Source organism: Diabrotica undecimpunctata, chromosome 7, assembly GCF_040954645.1.
Source record: "Diabrotica undecimpunctata isolate CICGRU chromosome 7, icDiaUnde3, whole genome shotgun sequence".
Lineage (NCBI taxonomy): Eukaryota > Metazoa > Arthropoda > Insecta > Coleoptera > Chrysomelidae > Diabrotica > Diabrotica undecimpunctata.
In genome coordinates this window covers 121,363,733-121,384,310 of record NC_092809.1, presented here as the reverse complement: position 1 = coordinate 121,384,310, position 20,578 = coordinate 121,363,733, and the positions used below count along the sequence as shown (strand labels likewise).

The 20,578-nt window shown below is 34.0% G+C and overlaps 1 protein-coding gene across 1 annotated transcript in view; it reads left to right on the top strand.

Annotated features, from left to right (window-relative positions):
- The first annotated feature begins 12,578 nt into the window (after nt 1–12,578).
- LOC140445761 (probable G-protein coupled receptor B0563.6) overlaps nt 12,579–20,578 on the top strand; it is a 294,516-nt gene continuing 286,516 nt past the window's right edge. The window contains exon 1 of the mRNA XM_072538085.1: nt 12,579–12,696. The gene's annotated coding sequence lies outside the window, so the exon portion shown is untranslated. The remainder of the gene's footprint in view (nt 12,697–20,578) is intronic.

Here is a 20,578-nt window from a genome sequence, read left to right as displayed (position 1 = left end):
TTTGTCCGATTTACATAGGATCTTTAATATTTCGCAGGGTACATTGTCCGGACCTGCTGACTTATTGTTTTTTAGTGCTGCAATGGCATCTTCTATCTCCGATTTAAGGATTGAAGGTCCTGTTTCTCCTTCTCCATATAGGTGATCATCAGTCCTGTCAGATGCAAATAATTTTTCTATGTATGATTTCCATGTTTCTAAGATCGTTGATGGCTCCGAGATAAGATTTCCATCGCCATCTTTTATGCTGTTGGGTGACTTATTGAATTTCCTCTTGTTTGTCATTGATTTTATTTTTTTGTGCATATTGTAACTGTCGTATTTTCGTTCGTATTGTTCTATTTCCCTGCATTCGTTGGAAAACCATTTTTCTTTGGCTTCTCGAATTTTCGTTCTTATGATTTTGTGGATCTGCTGGTATTTTTCTTCATTTTTATTCTTGAATTTACGTCTTTCATCCATCATATCCATTATCTCATCAGACATCCATTCGTTCTTCTTTCGTCTGTCACGCTTTAATAGAGTCGCGCATGTTGTTTGGATTGCTTCCCTCGATTTATCCCATCTCTCTATTATGTCCGACGTGTTCTCGTTAATGTCGTTTATTTTCTTTCCTAGTTGTTCTCGTACTTTTATTTCGGTTTTTGGGTTAGTGAGTTTCTTAATATCAATTGTGTTTAAATTAGATCTTTTCTCGAGCCGTTTTACTCTCATGACCATTCTGCATACCAACAGATTGTGGTCCGTAGGAACATCGGCACCTGGGTACGTTTTTGATGATTTTATCATGTTTTTATATCTTGTTGGCACTGCTATATAATCTATCTGATTCCTTATGATGTTGTCAGGTGAGTCAGCGGGGGATTTCCATGTGTAAAGTCGACGTTTGGGGAGCTTGAAGAGTGTATTACTTAATAGCAGGTTATATTCCTGGCAGAAGCATATAAGTCTATCACCTCTATCGTTTCTCTCTCCTAGGCCGAAGTTACCCACGATCTCATTCACCTTGCCTCTGCCAACCTTTGCGTTAAAATCTCCCATCACTATTGTTACTTCATGTTTTTTTGTCATTTTCATCAGGCTTTCCAGTTGTTCATAGAATTCTTCGATGGTTACCTCATCTTTATCTGCCGTTGGCGCGTATACCTGTAATATGTTAATATTCACCGGTGTTGCTTGAATTTGTAAAAGCATTATTCTATCTGAATGGGGAGTGAAAGATTTTACTGCCTACAATAGATTAAGATTTATTAATCTCTACCTGGTCCGAAAACTTAACCACGCCACTGAAATACAAATGACTTTGTAGTAGAATTAAGACTAAGCTTTTGTAAAATGAAATGGTAACTTACCTACTTGTGTCACCTCGGGGAAACAAATAAGGGTCTAACCACCTTCTGATATCCCCGGGTGTTCTGTAGAGGGCTTCGAATATACTGTCGAGAGCTCCTCTACTTAAGTCCATTTTCGGGTTATGGACTTGAAAATATTTATCTTCGGTGTCTTGCCTTAAAAAAGGCAAGATATTTCTTACATGACAAAGGTACACCAAGTCGAAATAAAGCATCAGGTCGTGGTCTTCTGAAGGCTTGTCTTGAAAAAGACAAGATATTTCTTACATGACAAAAATATAGGTCAAAATAAAACATCAGATTGTAGTTGAGTAATATCTCAGCCACAGAGTATAATTGAAACAGCAGGAAGCACCGTGAGGGACTGACCTGAAAATCTTCAATATTTATATGCGCTGTTCGAGCGATAAATATGGATTTCCAGGTCAAGAGCCAATGGAAAAATTCGGGGCGGGGCGATGCGCATCGAAATGCGTACTAGTCCACAGACTATGGCATTCGATGACATCCCCCCTCCTCTGGAGACTCTGCGGCTGGGAAAAAAATTTATTGATTAAAAAATACAAATGTGAAAATACACAAGAAAATATGCATAAAAATACAAGTAAAATGTTCATAAAGAAATTCACACACCACTACACTACTTACAGGGGGGGATCGGTGGTGATGACGGCATCTCAAGCTCCTACAGGTCCATCCTCGGTCGGTGTGAGAACTCCTCCAACGGGCTCGTCTTCTTCTCGGTCGTCCGGATCCCATCTGCCATATCCAACGGGGTTTCGTAGAGTACCAGTGTACCGAAGCCTACGTGGTCGTCCAACCACTTTCGGTAGGGGAGCGATGACTGGGTCTACTCCGGGACTTCCATCGGCATCTGGGGCTTCTAACTTCGAATAAGCCTGGCTCGTCAAAGGTGTCTGCACGTCGAAGGCGTCAGGTCTGCAGAAGGCCTCGATGTCGGAGTGTTAGAGTATTACTTTCTAGCACTACGTGGTTCTCCCCATTCTTCTCTTGACTTTAACCTATGTTGAAGTCAATGGTGGGTTGCCTTCTGTGAATTCGAGCTGGGTCGTGGATTCGGATTTTAACCACGTTGTCGGGCGCCATGTCACCTCGGGGGAACAAATAAGGGTCTAACCACTTTCTGATATCCCCGGGTGTTCTGTAGAGGGCTTCGAATATACTGTCGAGAGCTCCTCTACTTAAGTCCATTTTCGGGTTATGGACTTGAAAATATTTATCTTCGGTGTCTTGCCTTGAAAAAGGCAAGATATTTCTTACATGACAAAGGTACACCAAGTCGAAATAAAGCATCAGGTCGTGGTCTTCTGAAGGCTTGTCTTGAAAAAGACAAGATATTTCTTACATGACAAAAATATAGGTCAAAATAAAACATCAGATTGTAGATGAGTAATATCTCAGCCACAGAGTATAATTGAAACAGCAGGAAGCAGCGCCCCAAGAGCACTGAGCTCTCGGAGTGCCCGTGAGGGACTGACCTGAAAATCTTCAATATTTATATGCGCTGTTCGAGCGATAAATAGGGATTTCCAGGTCAAGAGCCAATGCAAAAATTCGAGGCGGGGCGATGAGCATCGAAATGCGTACTAGTCCACAGACTATGGCATTCGATGACACTTGTATAATACTTGTAGGTTTTTACTACTTGTAATTCGTTGTTGCTGTAGCATTATAGTCTGTTTTCACAACTGAGGGTCACCCAATTTACTAATAATAACAATAATAAAAAAAATAATCATAATTTATTTCATAACTTTATATTGTTCTGAAGCTATTTTCTTGTAACATTAAATACTATTTAAACGTCTCGATGGGAATAACCACAATATATTTATTAAAAAAAGCACCTTTATAAAATGTTTAGACAAGGATTTCTGAATTAGAAGTCGAAACGCCAATAAAGCTTCTTTTTTAATAAATATATTGCAGTTATTTCCATCGAGACGTTTATAACTTTATTTAAAATCATAATATATATTTTTTTAAATTAAACATTAACTGAATTATTGTCCTTATTGTTGATGAGCAACGACTTATGGAAGAGATAATACTGGGAAGGAAGAATTCCTTTATTGCACAGCTCTTCTAAATCCTTATATCTTTCCTCTTTTATTGACCCTTGTCCTTCATATGCCGTTGTTTAGTTTGGCATGGAAAATTTCCTAGTTTCTTTTCGGATAACCTCAAAAGACCCGAAATTTTCATTTTCTTTGTTTTATTTAAAAAATATGTTTATTGTCGTCTTTTCTGTACTGCAGCCATGTTAATTTTAGCCAATTTATACTACTACCATCAATGTCCACTTTTTTATTTTTATTAAAATTGTGCTAAAACTTTAAAGTCATAAATTTTTTCCTGTCCAATCTCGTGTACAGTGTATTTTGATTTCTGTGACGCCATTCTTACAATGGAGTAGCACCCAGTGGGGTTAAATATGTCCACATTTTTTTATGCTTTCTCAATATGACCATGGACCGACTCACACTCCATCATCGAATGTCCAGGTTCAAAAAAGCAATGGTGAATTTTTGGAATCTCTAATGTCTGAATACGTTACGGTTTTGGCCACCACACGTGTCACTTATTCTTAATCGTCACCAAAAAATATATCCTAACATTGTTTATATCCTGTTGCATTAGATTCACTGGTAGAAACATGGGAGGCACTATCTGAATATGTCACTTGTGATGAGAGCGGTAAATTATGACTATGTGTTTTACCATCTCGTACCGATTTGTTAAGAGATAACAAAACTAACTTCTTCATTAATTAAATTAAATCATTGAATTAAAAATTGAATTGAATTGAAAATTGAATTAAAATTATAAAACAGTATTATAACGATTATTGTAACAATCTCTACAACAATTAACTTAACACATATTTACGTCTTCAAAGTTGTAACAGAACTGGAAATGCAACGGACCACCCTGCTAAATACACACAACGCAAAAGTCTAGGGATATTTTTATAAATAGACGTATTTTATTTATCTGTAATCAACTTAAAAAAATTAATACAAAATTTGTAGTTTAAATTGTTGTTTAATATGTAAAAAACCATAAATTGCAAAAAAAAAACAGAAAATTGGAGCAAAAAAATATATTAAAAATCACTAATGTTTCACATACCACCATAAAATGCCAAAAATAGGAAAAAATATAAACTTAAAATAAAGTATGGCCACCACGTTGGTTTATCACAGCTATACATCTACTGTTCATGCTCCGAATCACATTGTTAATGTCCGCTTGAGGTAGTTGTGTCCATTGTTCTCTCAGAAGCTCTTTTAATGGAAACTCATTGTAGATATTGCCCATATGTGGAGTAATTCTTCGTTGAAGCATGTCCCGTACATGCTCAATGGGATTCAAGTCCGGTGATTGTGCTGGCCACGGCAATATATCAATACCCTCGTTATCCAACCAGTTTGTTACAATATGCGCAACATTGTGGTCGAGCATTATCATGCATAAAGTAAAAATTTTCTCCAACAGCTGCAGCAAACGGGCGCACAACAGGTTCAAGAATATTGTTCAAATATTGCTGACTTGTGAGAAAGCCACGTGGGAAAACGAGGTCAGTTCTTCCGTCAATCATGATTCCGCCGCATATCATTAATGTACCACCTCTATATGCATACACTTCTTGAAGATGTCGTAATAGTTCTCCATCTCCGGGTCGTCTCCAAACTCTTGTCCGACGAGAATCTGGATGAAATCCATATCTAGACTCGTCACTAAACAAAACTGTGGCCCAGTCATTGTCAGTCCAATTCTGAAACTCTTGACACCAGGTTAATCTTGCAGAGCGATTGCCTCTAGATAGAGGTGGACATCCCAGTGGTCGCCGACTACGAAGATTGGCTTCATGGAGACGATTCCTCACTGTACTGCTGCTAATTGTTACATTATGTGCAAGTTGTAATTCATTAACCAGCTCGGGTGCTGTGATTGTTGGCTGCCTTCTGGCATTTAAAATTAAATATTGGTCTTGAGCGACGGTTGTAGAGCGACCACGTCCTGGATGTTGCTCGTCTGGACTCCCAGTGTCTCTAAACCGACGCCACAAACGACTTACGACGCTTTGGGAGACACCCAGCTGATCAGCAACTTGAGTTTGTCGCATAGCAGCTTGAAGGAGGCCCACGGCTCTATTCATCTCGTCCAACGTTAAATGTTGTCGTTGCAGGGTAAAAAGACAATATCTTTAACTCACCTATTAAGCAAGAATGGTATAAAGTGACTAAAATTAAAAATAAACAAAACATAAAAATGGCGATTTTTTTGTCCCTTATAAAAAACATTCTAAAACACGTATTGCTATCAGTTTTACATTTTTTTTTTTTGATAAAATGTGAGTGTCTGTATTAACAATTATAGTACAAGCAAATTTATATGGTCATGAAATTTCTGTCATTGGTATTGTCAAATTATTAAAATATCCTTAGACTTTTGCGTTGTGTGTATAATAAACAAATTATCAACTTACTCACGTGTTTCACAACTGTGACAGAAATGTAAATACAACGGACCACCCTGCTAAACATTATAAACAAATTATCAAATCCACAGTTGCTACCTGCAATCACCATTCAGTGCAATAAAATTAATGCCACAAAAATGTAACTTAATATCAGCTTATTTATAGTACGAAAACATAGTATCATAGAAATGTAACAGCACTTACATTTTTGTGACACTAAAAGATTGCTAAGAAATGTAGTTAGGAAAAGTCCTTACTGGGGTTTTAGTTGTTCGGAGAGATACAGTTTTGTGTTACTCAATAGATCTCATTAAAGTAAGTTCAATGGTGTAGATATCTCAAAACGGGAAAAAACGTAGTTAAATTTTTGTGTCACTAAGGCGACGTTGTGTATTAAGTTTTTCGTTTACACCTTCATGAGAAAGTGATATGAAATAATCCCATTTCGATTTTCTTGTTGTTCTTGGATCATTTGTGATCGAGATCACATTTTTTTCAAAAACTCACCATTTGTTTATTTATTAATATTGAGAAATGAAACTGTGCGAATATAACAATAATTAATACGTATACTTAAGAATGACTATTATAAAAATTAAAAATACTTTATTTTAATATTATAATTAACGATTTAAAAAGTATGAGTTTCGAATAATTTCAAATATGAAAATTGGTAGGGAGAATGAACCTTCTACGAGCCCATGGGTCTCTCCGGTGGTCCTGGTTAAGAAGAAAGACGGAACGACGAGGTTCTATGTAGATTATCGTTTGCTGAACAACATTACCAAGAAAGATAGTTATCCTCTTCCTCGGATCGACGATACATTGGACACATTGGCTGGAAGTAAATTGTTTTCTACTTTGGATTTGAAGTCTGGATACTGGCAGGTAGAAATGGCCCAGTAGATAAAGAGAAGATAGCCTTCGCCACAGGATCTGGATTGTGGCAATTCAACGTTATGCCATTTGGACTCTGTAATGCTACTGCGACATTTGAGAGGCTTATGGAAAATGTGTTTAGAGGATTATCTTGGAAAACATGCCTGGTTTATCTAGATGACATAATCGTCTTGGGGGAGACATTTGAAAATCATCTGAAGAATTTAGAAAACGTTTTTAATCGTCTTAAAGCTGCCAAATTGATGTTAAACCCTAAGATGTGCCAGCTATTTCAAGGTAAAGTCAATTATCTGGGTCAAATAGTCAATAAAGAAGGAGTGGCCGTGGATAAGGGAAAAATCGATTCCATTAAGGAGTGACCAAAACCAACTGACAAACATTAAGTAAGAAGTTTTCTTGGACTATGTACTTACTACCGTAGGTTTATTAAGAAGTTTGCAGATACCGCTAAGTCATTAACGCGACTCACAGAGGAAGCAAGAGATTACCGCAGTGATACAAACTTCCAAAATGCCTTTGAGACCTTAAAAAAGCATTTATTAACAGCACCAATTTTAGGGTATCCACTGCCAGTAGGAGAGTTTATCTTAGATACAGATTCAAGTAATGTGGGGATTGGAGGAGTGCTGTCTCAGATTCAAGGAGGACAGGAACGAGTCCTCGGATATTTTAGTAAAGTTCTTTCAAAACCTAAGCGGAATTATTGCGTCACGAGAAGAGAACTTCTAGCAGTAGTGAAATCAGTAGAGTAGAGCACTTCTATCAATACCTCTATGGAAGAAAGTTTTTAATCCGAACCTACCATGCCGCTCTTAAGTAGTTGATGCAGTTTAAGAATCCAGAGGGTCAAATAGCCAGGTGGATCGAACGACTCCAAGAATACGATTTTAAGTTTCAAGATAGCCACAGAAACGTTGATTCTCTTTCCAGAAGGCCATGCCCAGCAGAGTGTTTCCACTGCAACAAAACGGAATCCAAGGAAGCAGCAGTGCTAAGAACAACGATGGTCAACGACGACTGGACGCCTACCAAGATAATGGAAGAACAAGAGAGAGATCCAGTTGTACAGAAAATTCGAAAATGGAAAGAGAAAAACCGTCGACCACGTTGGCAAGAAATATTAAACCTATGCTCAGTAGTTAAGACGTATTGGGCCCAGTGGGACTCATTTATGATGGAAGATGGCTTGCTCAAACGAGTACTGAAAAATGATAACGGTTTAGAGAAGAGAAGATAGTTGGTGATTCCAAAGAGCAGAATAGCCGAAGTACTTCGTCAGTTACACGACAGTCCATCAGGAGGACATTTTGGTGTAAAGAAAATTCGGCGAATTCGGGAACGGTTTTATTGGATGAACTGTTCCGACGACGTAAAAGACTGGTGTAAGAAATGTACTATTTGTGCTACGAGTAACGGGCCTTACCGAAAAAGGAGAGCTCCTATGAGACAATATAATGTTGGAAGCCCGTTTGAAAGAATAGCTTTGGACATCGCTGGGCCATTTCCAAAAAGTGAAAATGGAGGTAAGTACATGTTGGTAGTAATTGATTACTTCACTAAGTGGGTCGAGATTTACGTACTTCCAGACCAGAAGGCCGCCACCGTTGCAGATAAGTTGATCCAAGAATATATCAGCCGATTTGGAGTGCCTTTGGAGATCTATAGTGACCAAGGCAGGAACTTCGAAAGCGATCTATTCCAAGGAATATGTGATAGACTAGGCATAAAGAAAACAAGAACTACTGCATATCATCAGAAATGTGATGGTATGGTAGAACGGATGAATAGGACAGTTGGCAAGTATTTGACAAAGATGGTGTCCGATCATCAGCGAGACTGGGACTAATATCTTCCGTTCTTCACAATGGCCTACAGATCTACTGTTAATGAATCAACAGGCCAGACACCAGCCAGAGTCCTATTCGGACGCGAGATGCGACTACCTTGTGGTCTAGAGTTCGGTTGTCGACCTGGAGAGGATGTAGCAGGTGAAGATTATGTAGTCGAATTACGAAGAAGAATGGACGATGTACATGAGTTGGTCAGTTCCCATCTTCAGATCGCTAGCGACCGAATGAAGAAACGGTACGATACACAAGCCGAAAAGGGGTGCTTTAAGAAGAACGACAAAGTCTGGCTCTATAATTCCAAAAAGCGAAAAGGTTGTTCTCCCAAATTGCAGCAGTTTTGGGAAGGTCCATACCTTATTCCAAGATTCAGAGGGAAAAACCGATGATAGTACACCATAACATCTTTTACATAACATTGATACATCTTTTAAGAGGGGGGCAATGTTACGATAGATAATGCCGCATCATATGACTCAAAACTGTAAACATATTTATTATTATTATCCTTATTCATTCGAGTATTTTCTAGTAAGAAGATCCACGGGTCTCCCTCGGCTAAAAAACCAGTATGGCGTTACCTTCCAGTCTTTTCGCCAAGGGTCAGGAAGGTCGACATCCTTCGACGAGATTCTAGATTAACGGTGCTTTATATATAAAGACGAAAGTTTTTGAATAACAGTTAGTTTTTGAACATGAATTCGAGTTTTTAGATCGAGATATAATTGTTCGCGGAAATAAATATAAATAAATATTGTGATAAATTAGTGAATATTTTAATAGAGACTTTAATAAATTTGTAAGTATTATAAATAGAACCTTTGATAATAAATAAAGACAATAAATTAGATTAATAAACATATACCAATATCAACCAAAATTAATTTTGAAGGTCTCAAATGAATTGTTTTTTTCATAACCTTTTAAAAAAACAAAAATGAAAACTTCTAGTTAGAAAAGAAGTATTGATAACAATTAAAAATAGTGATTTTGCTATAAAATAAATGTTTAAACAATGGCGCCGTTATTCTAAACTAATACTTTTAACATAAATCCATATTTTCAAACTAAAACTTCAATTTTTTCGTTTTAAAACGAATTACTTTGCAGTTTATTTTTTATTTTTTAAACTAAACGGCGTACCGAAATTTCGGGTGGGTGACTGTGGCCCACCAAGGTGACTTTGGCTCATTTTGGGGGAAAGATATTTTAGTAACTAGGGCGTTTGTACAATATATTATCAAGTAAATTTCATTATATCGCACCGTCAGTACCATATGAACTGTAGGAAAATTTTAATAAATTACGGTAATACTTGTTATATCAAGAAAAAACGAATTTTTAAAATGTAGCCATTTCACATAAGATTTTTGACCCGGAAAAATTGGTTGGCAACCAATAATACTTCAAAGAGTAAGTTTAATTACATAGTTGCGTATTGAAAATCTGCGAATTCTTAACCGACCTGCAGCATTATTTCAGCCTAAACAGAGACACTAAGATGGTCGGGTATTACTTGCAAGGTGCTACAGAATTTAACGGTTTTCAGGTGACTTTGGCTCAGTTTGTCGATTGCCAGATTTTGGTCATTCGTTGGTACTATATAAAATTAAAGTAAGTAAATGCTGATTTTAAATTTGAATTTAGCCTTGTAACAACTTTAGATGCCCTCCAATTACAAACATGTTGCTGCTAGTAGAAATTATGGAAATTCCACAGCAGAAACAGTCGAAAGAGCTCTAGAAGCTATTAGAAATAGAGTTCTATCTCAGAGAAAAGCTGCAATAGAATTTTAAGTGCCAGTAAGTACTTTAAAAAATAGGCATACAAAACAATATGGTGGTCAGGCAATGTTTACGAAAGCTGAAGAGGAAGCCTTCACGTCTCATATTTGTAGCTTATTTTTATATGGATTTCCAATTGATCAGATAGATTTACGAAGTTTAGTGAAAAATTATTTAGATCATGATGGTCGAATTATTAAGCAATTTAAAAATAACTTGCGAGGAAAAAACTGGTTAAATGCTTTCCTTAAACGAAATCCGTTGTTAACTCAACGTTTTGAACGCAACATCAAACGATCGAGAGCAGAAATCAGTAAAACTACTATAAGAGACTACTGACTCATCGATGTTTCAGCTAACAACATTTGGAACTACGATAAAACAAATTTAAGTGGCGACCTCGGCAAAAAGAAAATTTTAACAAAACGTAGAACTAAATATCCTGAAAGAATGATGAATTTTAGTAAATCGGCAACATCAATAATGTTTTGCGGAAATGCGGCTGGAGAAATGCTACCTCCATACGTCGTATATAAATCCAATAAACTGTGGTCGACTTGGGTAGAAAATGGCCCAAATGGGGCACGGTACAACAGGTCGAAAGCGGATGTTTTGACATAGCTTGTTTCGAAGACTGGTTCACTTTCTTGGCATTAAAGTGTTAATTGGTGACAATTTATCGTCCCATATAGCATTAAAAGTTTTACAGCATTGTGAAGCAAAAAACATTAAATTCGTGTGTCTACGCACCTAACACGGCCATTAGATATCCCCTACTTTTGACCGATGAAAATAGCTTGGCGAAATATTTTGGTAAAATACAAAACATTGAATATTAACACCAACTTAATCCCAAAAAGCACCTTTCTCACCCTTTTGAAAAAGTTGGTTAAAATAATTAGTGCAAATGGCGAAAAATTTGGAAAGTGGCTTTAGAAAATGTGGAATTTTTCCCCCAAACGCAGAGGAAGTACTAACCAGAATTCCAAACTATAAAACTGATGCTGCGCAAGTACTTTCGAAAGTAAGTGACGCTATTTTAATTTTTCTTGCAAAAAAAAGTGATTACAGTCCGCAGCTGATGAAGTTATTAAAAGAAAAAGATAAATATAAATTGCAGCAGGAAAAAGTACCTTCGTAAAAGAGACTTCGTAATCGTATCCGACTACTTGGATAGCTTTCCAGGAAAATTCGATAGATTCGTAAGAGGCAGTAATAACTGTTACGGTTGAGTGCAAGTAATGGTACTGGGTGAAAGAAGTTTATGGCGATCGCCCGAAGTCGCCATAAGAATATTCTTCCACTTGAGTAATATTGATTTTACAGAGCCATTGGAACTTAAAGAAAACCGGTATTTCTTTCCAGATTTAAAAAAAGCTTGTAAATCGTTTTATTGTTCATCTTTGTTAAGAAATTATGTTTTCTGTGAACTTAGGGCCCTATGTAGTTTTATGTTATTTTAGTTTTTTTTTGTTTGAAATTTAAATAAAGATTTTTTATACCTAACAAAATGTTTGTTTCTGAATTATCTTGTAGGGTGACTTTAGCCTTAATAATAATAATCACAGATAATAAATGTAAAATGTAGCTTGAGACAAAGTCACCCGACACTAGCAGGTGACTTTCCACACCACATATTTATTTTTTTTATCATAAAGTAAGCGCTTTTTTGTGTTTTAGTGTAATTTTTGTAAAAAAGTGGTCCAAAACTCAAATTGAAATAAATAAAGAAACATAGTTTTATATATTCAGAATACTGTCATAAATAAAGAAAGTCACCCGAAATGATGGTATCTTACTTTCCTCTGTATAATTATGATAATGTCTGCAATTATTTATTTGTTTATTATTCGCAATAAAACATACTCATAAAAAAAGTACTAGATTATAAGCGCCCAAGCTTAATTTGGTCAAAAATGTTAATTAAATGTTACAAACTACAGTAAACATAATCGATTTTTAAAAACAAACCATTTACCTATTTATAAACTTCTATTAATATTCTGATTACGACACTTTTTTATACATATACATCCATCGTTTTTATTTATTATCAATACCAACTGTTTATATTTAATAAAAGTATTAACCCTCAATCTGTTCAATGCGCACGTGAAGAGTTTTCAGCAACAGGCTTCAGGGCTAAAGACCGCTGAAACTTGGCTGCATTTTCAGTAGTGCTTCGGTCGTTCGTTGAGGAAACTTGATTGAGCGGAATTTTCCGAAAGTCGCTCCCGGCGGTCCTTTGAAATTGATTAAGGAAGTTGGTCCTTTGATAGAGGAGAATGAGCGGTATTTTTCTTTAGGTAAGATTAGGAGATTTTAATTTTGTTGTTTTTCATTTAGCCTTGTTTGGAGCAGGTTTAATACAAAATAAATGTAGGAAGGTTTCTCGAAACATTTTGATAAGTGTGTAGGAGTAGGTTTACTTTATATAAACTAAGTTGAAATGGGTAAAGCGGTGTGTTGTGTTCTGCTTGACTAAGCATGTGATTTAATATTTATTACATATTAATTAAAGTGTTATAAATAGGTAATTACTTTTGTTTCAGTTTTAGCTTTGTTTACATGTTAAAGAAAATTTTTATTTTTGTTTCAAAAGTTTACTTATAGAATTTTAAATATTTATGATCTTAGAAAATTGATTATATTATGTTTGAAAAAATATGTTTTGATAAATATTCCTTACTTTAAAAATATTTCTATTCTACATAACATTTTTTAATTTTAATAATACTAATAATAAAAACTCCATGTAGCAAAGAATGTTGCAAAATTTAAAAAATATAAAATTGTAGAAATATCACATTTGTTAAAATCTAGAACCCTTTCTTAAGAGTCTGAAATTTATTACCTAATCCTCATTTTTATTTTAAGAACAAAGTAGATGTAAATAAATTAGCCCTTATAAAAGAATATTTAACGCTTTCAGTGTATTTGTCCAGATGGACACTGCAATAAGTGAAGACTAGAAAATATGCACACTAAAAAATGTGTAAAATATGAATGCAATATGCATTTTAAAACAGGCTAAATATGCACAAATGATATACGAATGTACATTTATAATTTAGATATATGAACTTATTTTTATAAAAATAATTTTAAAGTTCGGATTAATACATAGTAGTTTGAATTTAAAACAAATTGTATTATTATTTTTTGATATATTTTCTCTAAACTTCAGCTTTAGGCAAATAAAACGATAAAATATATAATAATATATCTTAAAATATGTTATTTTGACCACAATAAAACTAAAAATCCAATACAAAAAAAAATTAATTAATTCATATTTTTTAAAGTAATATATCTCATATCTCTTAATATTTGTTAATAGAAAGAAAAAGATCTCTCAACGACACATGGTATATGCCCTCTTTGGATATTTTATTGAAGAGGTTTAGAAGAGAATGTTTGCTTTTATCGTCGAGTAGTTTGACTATTTCACTGGTAATTTCATCTGGACCGGTTATTTTCCTACTAGGTATTTGATACTAACAATAAAACACTGAAAACTTTTGTTTTCAACACTTCAATAAAATTTATTTTAAAATATTATTACTACAGCTGTTTCGCCCAGAGTGACTTTCTCAAGTGATCTATTTTTGGTATGTGTTTACACTTTATAGTCTTTAACTAAATAAGTTGAAGTAGGGAGAACTGTTTGTCTCAAGTTGGTCATTCAGAATTATGATTGTATTTTTAATTTGCTGATATTCATAGATTCTAATAAAGATAACTTATTATAGCTTATATAGCTTTATTTTAAATGTAAAGCATTTGAAATTCGTCATTAAAATAATGAATATGGTCTAGAAGGTGAAGCGCATACGTGGAATCTGTTTTTCTATTATTAAAAGCCCTTATATGTTCTGGTATACGTTTGATAAAAGTTTTACGAATTTGACCGATGTAAGTTTTTGGGCAGTCGCTACATTTAAGTCTGTAGAATAGAAATAGAATACAAAAAATCTTTATTCTCAGGATTCAAAAATTACACACAAATATAAATTACTGTCAATAGGGAGAATGGTGTCAATTACAATTTATAATGGTTGCTGTAACAACCTAAACTTAACATAAAAGTAATATTAAAATATGATAATAATAACAGTGACATTTAGATTCAGATAAGAGTCCTCAGTCTCCCTGCAAGTCAGCTTGAAGGTGTTCTTCCACTTTGTACGGTTCAAGGTGTCTGAGCAACTGTTGAACAGACTTTCTATATTTATTTATCTCAGTTTCTATTTTAATGCTGTAATGCAGTTTATTAAAGAAGTTAATACAGACATATTCTGTGGTTTTCGCAGATGCTTTTAGTCTATGTATTGGTATAATATAGTTTATGAGATTTTTTCGTGTATTAGTATTATGGTTTGTTATGTGTTTCAAGAATTTATGTCTTTTTTTAAAAATAAAAAGTAAGCATTAATATATGTATGTTTCAGCAATTGTTAGTATGTTTAGCTTTTTAAAATTACCTCTACATGAATCCCTGTATTTCAAGTTAATCAGAGTTCTGATTGCTCTTTTTTTTAATCTAAAAACCTGTTCAGCGTTACCACTTCTCCCCCCAGAAAACTATTCCAAATCGCATTACAGAAAGAATTTGAAAAATATACAACTCGTTTACATTTTTCGTCCATATAATTTCCTATTATTCTGAAAGAGTAGCAGATAGATGCTAACCTGTTACAGATCTCATTTATATGCACTTCAAAATCTAAATTTTGGTCAATGTGTACTACCAGAAATTTTGTGCTTTGGTTTAGAGTAACCATTTTCGATTGAATTGAGACAGTTTCTGGTAAGGTACTATTATTTGTTTTAGTGACGAAACAGATATAATTTGTTTTTTCTTTGTTCAGTATAAGTTTATTCATATTGAGCCATCTCTGTGCTTTATCTAATCTATTATTAGCGATATTCAATAAATTATTCAAGGATGACCCTATAGTTAAAATGTTTATCATCTGCAAATTCCACAATAAGAGTATTCTGAATATTATCTGTAATGTCTAAAGCTAAATCATTTACATAAAGAACAAAGAAAAGAGGGCCCATAATACTTCCCTGAGGAATTACCGCCGAAATAAGACCATCATCAGGGAAGCAATTTCTTCCCTCGTATTCAAATTTTACTTTCTGTTTTCTGTTTTATAGATATGATTTTATCCAATTATAACCTGACCCTCTTATTCCATATCTGTAAAGTTTTTCCATTAGTATTTTGTAGTTTCAAGTATCAAATGCCTTTGATAAATCTAAAAATATGCCCATGGATATACGAGACCCTCTTATGCCATATCTGTAAAGTTTTTCCATTAGTATTTTGTAATTTAAAGTATCAAATGCCTTTGATAAATCTAAAAATATGCCCATGGATATATCTTTGTTTTCATAACTTTCATTTATCTTTGTTATAAAATCATAAATGGCAGTCTCTATAGATTTTCCCTTAAAGTACCCATGTTGTGCATGGCATAACAGTCCCTCACTATAGAAAAAACTGAGAAGCCTGACACACATGACTGTTTCAAAAACCTTAGAGAATGATGCTAAGAGGCTTATCGGACGATTTTCTAGTAAACTGGAATCACCTTTTTTATACACTGGTTTTACTACAGCTATTTTTAAGTTGTCTGGAAATATCCCATTTATTAAGGTATTGTTTTTTATATGACATAATGGTATAGCTAGCAAATATGCACACAGTTTTATTGTATTTGTAGGTATCCCACCATAACCTGAAGTGAATTTATTTTTCAATTTTCTAATTAATTCAATTACTTTATTTATAGTATAGGTATACACCCCCGTGTAATTGTTTTTTCTTTGGTCTCTTGTTGTTCTTAATATATATTTGCGTAAGTTGTTATTTGTTCTAAAAGCTGGTGTTATTCCTTTCTTTTTTATGTGTTTGGCTATTTTTGTTGTTATCTTGCCTGTCTATGTAATCGAGCAGAAGGTACTGGGTTTTTCCTCTGGTGGTGGAAATACTAATTTCAGGGTTTCTTATGTAGTTTTTGATTTAAAATTTCATTTATTGTGTTTTCGTTTTACCTCGAAGTTATTTTTTGACATGGGAATTTCTATTATTCTATGTAACATGCTATGGTAGGCAGCCAATTTATGTTGTGTAGGATGGGATGATGAATTGTGTATAGTCGTGCCAGTATGGGTAGGATTATGAAATACGGAGAACTTATGTTTGTTTTTAAGTCTGATCATTTTTAAATCTAGAAAATTTATGGATTGATTCTGTTCTGTGTGAACTTATTCAGTTAAAAACTATAAAGTGTAAACACATACCAAAAATAGATCACTTGAGGACGGCACTCTGGCCGAAACATCTGTAGTGATAATAATTTAAAACAAATTTTGTGGAAGTGTTAAAAATAAAAGTTTTCAGTGTTTTATTGTTAGATAAAATGAATTTCCAATAAGTAACGGTCGAATCCATCACTTATTATTTGATCGTTGTATAGCCCTTTCCATTTTAACCAAGGTTATGTTTGGACCGGTCGTTATATTTTCGATCTTTATTGCTGTTTATCAAGTAAACTTATTTATCCTAATATTTCCTTGTTTATCAAGTAAACTACTTAAAGTTGACCTATATGATCCAGTTATTTCTTGCACCTCTTGTGCATATTAAACGTGTCATACTTTTTATAATCAATCTAATTTCTTATAATCTTGTCTTTAGTATCTGCTGGTGACTTTCAAGTGTATGCACTTTATAAAGTACACAGTGGATCAAACAGTGTATCCATATACACTTCAACGACTTTTGTCTCACAAGCGCTTGTAGACTTTAAAATTTTCACGACATTGAGTAGACATTGCACAAGCACCATCGGTGCATATTCCGACGCAATTCTTCCACTATATTTCTGCTGCAGAAATAGCAAATAATGTGGGCGATGTTGCTTACAGTTCTATTGGTTTTCGAAAAAGTAGTTCTTCTACTACTAGAATGCCATCACAAAATGAAACGTAGGCAATAAAGCAAGCATTTTTATTGCTGTGTGTTGACTCAGCAAGCTGAATCGAAAACAGCTTTTCGAATAGCTAATCCTGTACATCTTCAGCTATATCACCGATTCGACGGGCAACAGTATCATTTGATAGAGGTATAAAATCCAATTTTTTGGAAAAATCATTTAGAAACATAGGTTCTACAATTTCAGTTGCAGCTGGCAAAATAAGCTCTTCACCAATAGTGTGAGGCTTTTTACATCTTCCTGCTTGATAAGAGGCAATTAAAGCTTTTTCATTCACAGTCAGCATTTTTTTTAATGATTTTTACATTTTATGTAATTTCAATCTTAATTCGAAGAATTTTCGGGGTTTGTTAATGTACTCTTTTTAAAGCGTTTCTAAAAGTCTTTTGTTTATTAGGTTTCATGCTGTCGGCTGCTAAAATTTTTAAGCAAATAATACACAGAGACCTTTCTTCTTTATTTACTTTAGTAAAGGTACACCAAAAATTTAAGTATTCTTGAAAATATTTTCTTGATTTTATTTTTGAAACCACTCTCGCTTGTTCATTTGTTGATGCTTTACTAGTAACGATTGCTCGCTTACGCTCAGTTTAAAATTTATCCATCATTTTGTATAAATATATATTTACTGCTTGGGATATTTTAATACCGTGAACTGAAATTAACACGCAAACTACAATGTACACATTCACAATAAATTTAACAAATATAGACGGACTGACTTGACTAAGACTGATCAGAACTAAGGAAATGTAAACGGTCGAAAATATTCGAAATATCTCAGAACTTCTCGCGAAGGAAGACAATGGTTCTGGATCGGTGTTGCCACATATCAATAAATTTACTTATTCTCGGTGAGTTTAGCGTCAAAATACTCAAGGTACATTATTATTGCATACATATATTCTTATTATAGGAGATGTGGCGCGGTAAAAAATCATCATAGAAAATTGGGTCGCAAATGGTAAAAGGTTGAGAAACGCTGACTTAAGCAATTGTCAGAGGTAATAATATTACATGTATAAATCCTTGTTTACCCTTGTTTAGCTGTGTGAATCTCTAAATTCACTGAGGAGTATTATTTTTTGACAAACTATTCAATATTCTGCATAAAGAGAGGCGTCCATATCAACTGTGAGAGCTTATGGAAATAGCTCAGCAATTGAATCTTTCTTTAAAATTCTTCATTATTATATCTTACTTATTTTTAAGTATAACTAACTGGTTAGAAATTACCCAATGAAGAATTATAGTAAATAATACAATTTATTTATTATAATTGAATATCTCAATGGCATTTTTTCATAACGTACAGCTGAACAGCTGGATTTATAACATTAATAATATTAATTTATCTCTTACCTAATATATCTTACTTATTTTTATACTTATTTAATGAATATAAACATGATAATTTGTCGTTTATATCTTCTTTCCCTTCTTCAGCCTTCATTTATCCATTGTTGGACATAGGCCTCCTTCAATTTTTTCCACGCTTTTCTATCTTTTGCACTTCTCATCCAATGCTTTCCAGCGACGGCTATTATATCGTCTATCCATCTCCTTTTGGGTCTTTCCACGCTTCTTTTTGTTTCTCGAGGTCTCCAGAATGTCACTTTATGAGATCATCTGTTGTTGGTGTCTTGTCTTGCTACATGTGCTACCCATTGCCATCTCAAAGTCGCTATTTTTTCCATGATGTCGGTTACTTTAGTTCTTCGACGTATTTCGGTGTTAGGAATTTTGTCTCTAAGGCTTATATTTAACATGGCCCTCTCCATGGCCCGTTGAGTTACACTTAATTGTTCTGCCATTTTTCTTGTTATTGCCATAGTTTCCAATCTATAAGTTGCAACTGGTAGTATACAAATGTCCTAGGTTTTTCGTTTTTAATTGCATGTCCTAGATATATATATATATATATATATATATATATATATATACATATATATATATATATATACATATATATATATATATATATATATATATATATATATATATATATATTGTTCTACCTTTTCTATATTGATGTTATCTACCCTGATGTTTTCAAGGCTGTTGCTTAATATCTTTGTTTTGTCGAGATTCATTTTTAATCCTATTTGATTTAATTTTTGATATAAATCTTGTAGCATTAATTTTAGTTCAAAGATATCTGTGCTTATTAGTACTATGTCTTCTGCGAAACGCAAATGGTTAAGATATACTCCATCTATTTTTAATCCCTTTTCGGCCCAATTTAGTTTTTTGAAGACATTTTCTAACGCCAAAGTAAATAACTTGAGTGAAATGGTGTCGCGTTGTCTCACACCTTTGCCAAAGTCTATTTTCATAGTTTCCAGATCATCATCTAATTTTACGTGAAAAGTAGCATCATCGTATATATTCTTAAGGAGGGCAGCATATCTTGAATCTACTCTGGCGTCGTCCAATGCTGTTAAGAAAGCCCATTTCTCGATACTGTCGAATGCTTTATGATAATCGACAAATGCCAGATGTAGTGGTATGTTGTGCTCTATTGTTTTTTTAATAACTGTCCGGATTGTTTGCAAGTGATCGATAGTGCTAAAACCCTTAAGAAAGCCTGCTTGCTCCACTGGTTGGTATGCATCTAGCTTAGCTGTCAATCTATTTGTTATTATTCGGGTTAGTAGTTTTTCAAGGTGTGACAATAAGCTTATTGGTCGGTAGTTTTCTATATTTGCGGCGTCCCCTTTTTTATGGAGTAGAATGACTTCCGCATTTTTCCATGCTTTTGGTATTTGTCCTTCCAGTAGGCATTTATTCATTTGAGCTCTCATTGCCTCTTCTAATGCATTGCCTCCCATTTTTAGCATCGTTTATATGTCATAGATAAATAATATAGTATATAGAAGTCATTGTTTATATGTCATTTAGTTGATGCAATTGTTTAAATAAAAAACCACAGACAAAGAAATTATTAACTTATTACATGTAACTTTATGCGGTAATAAAAAAGAAACCGTATACCCATGGTTTATGTAAAATTCGGTAAAATGGGTTTTCATCGAAACAACTATCAAAACTGCGCAACCTAAATTTTCCAATTGAGTTTCTGTGTTGGTATTATTTATTTCGGTCATAACGCCAGCAATTTTTCTGGATTTATGTGAAACGTTATTCAAAAAAGATGTTAATTGAAAAAATACTACCT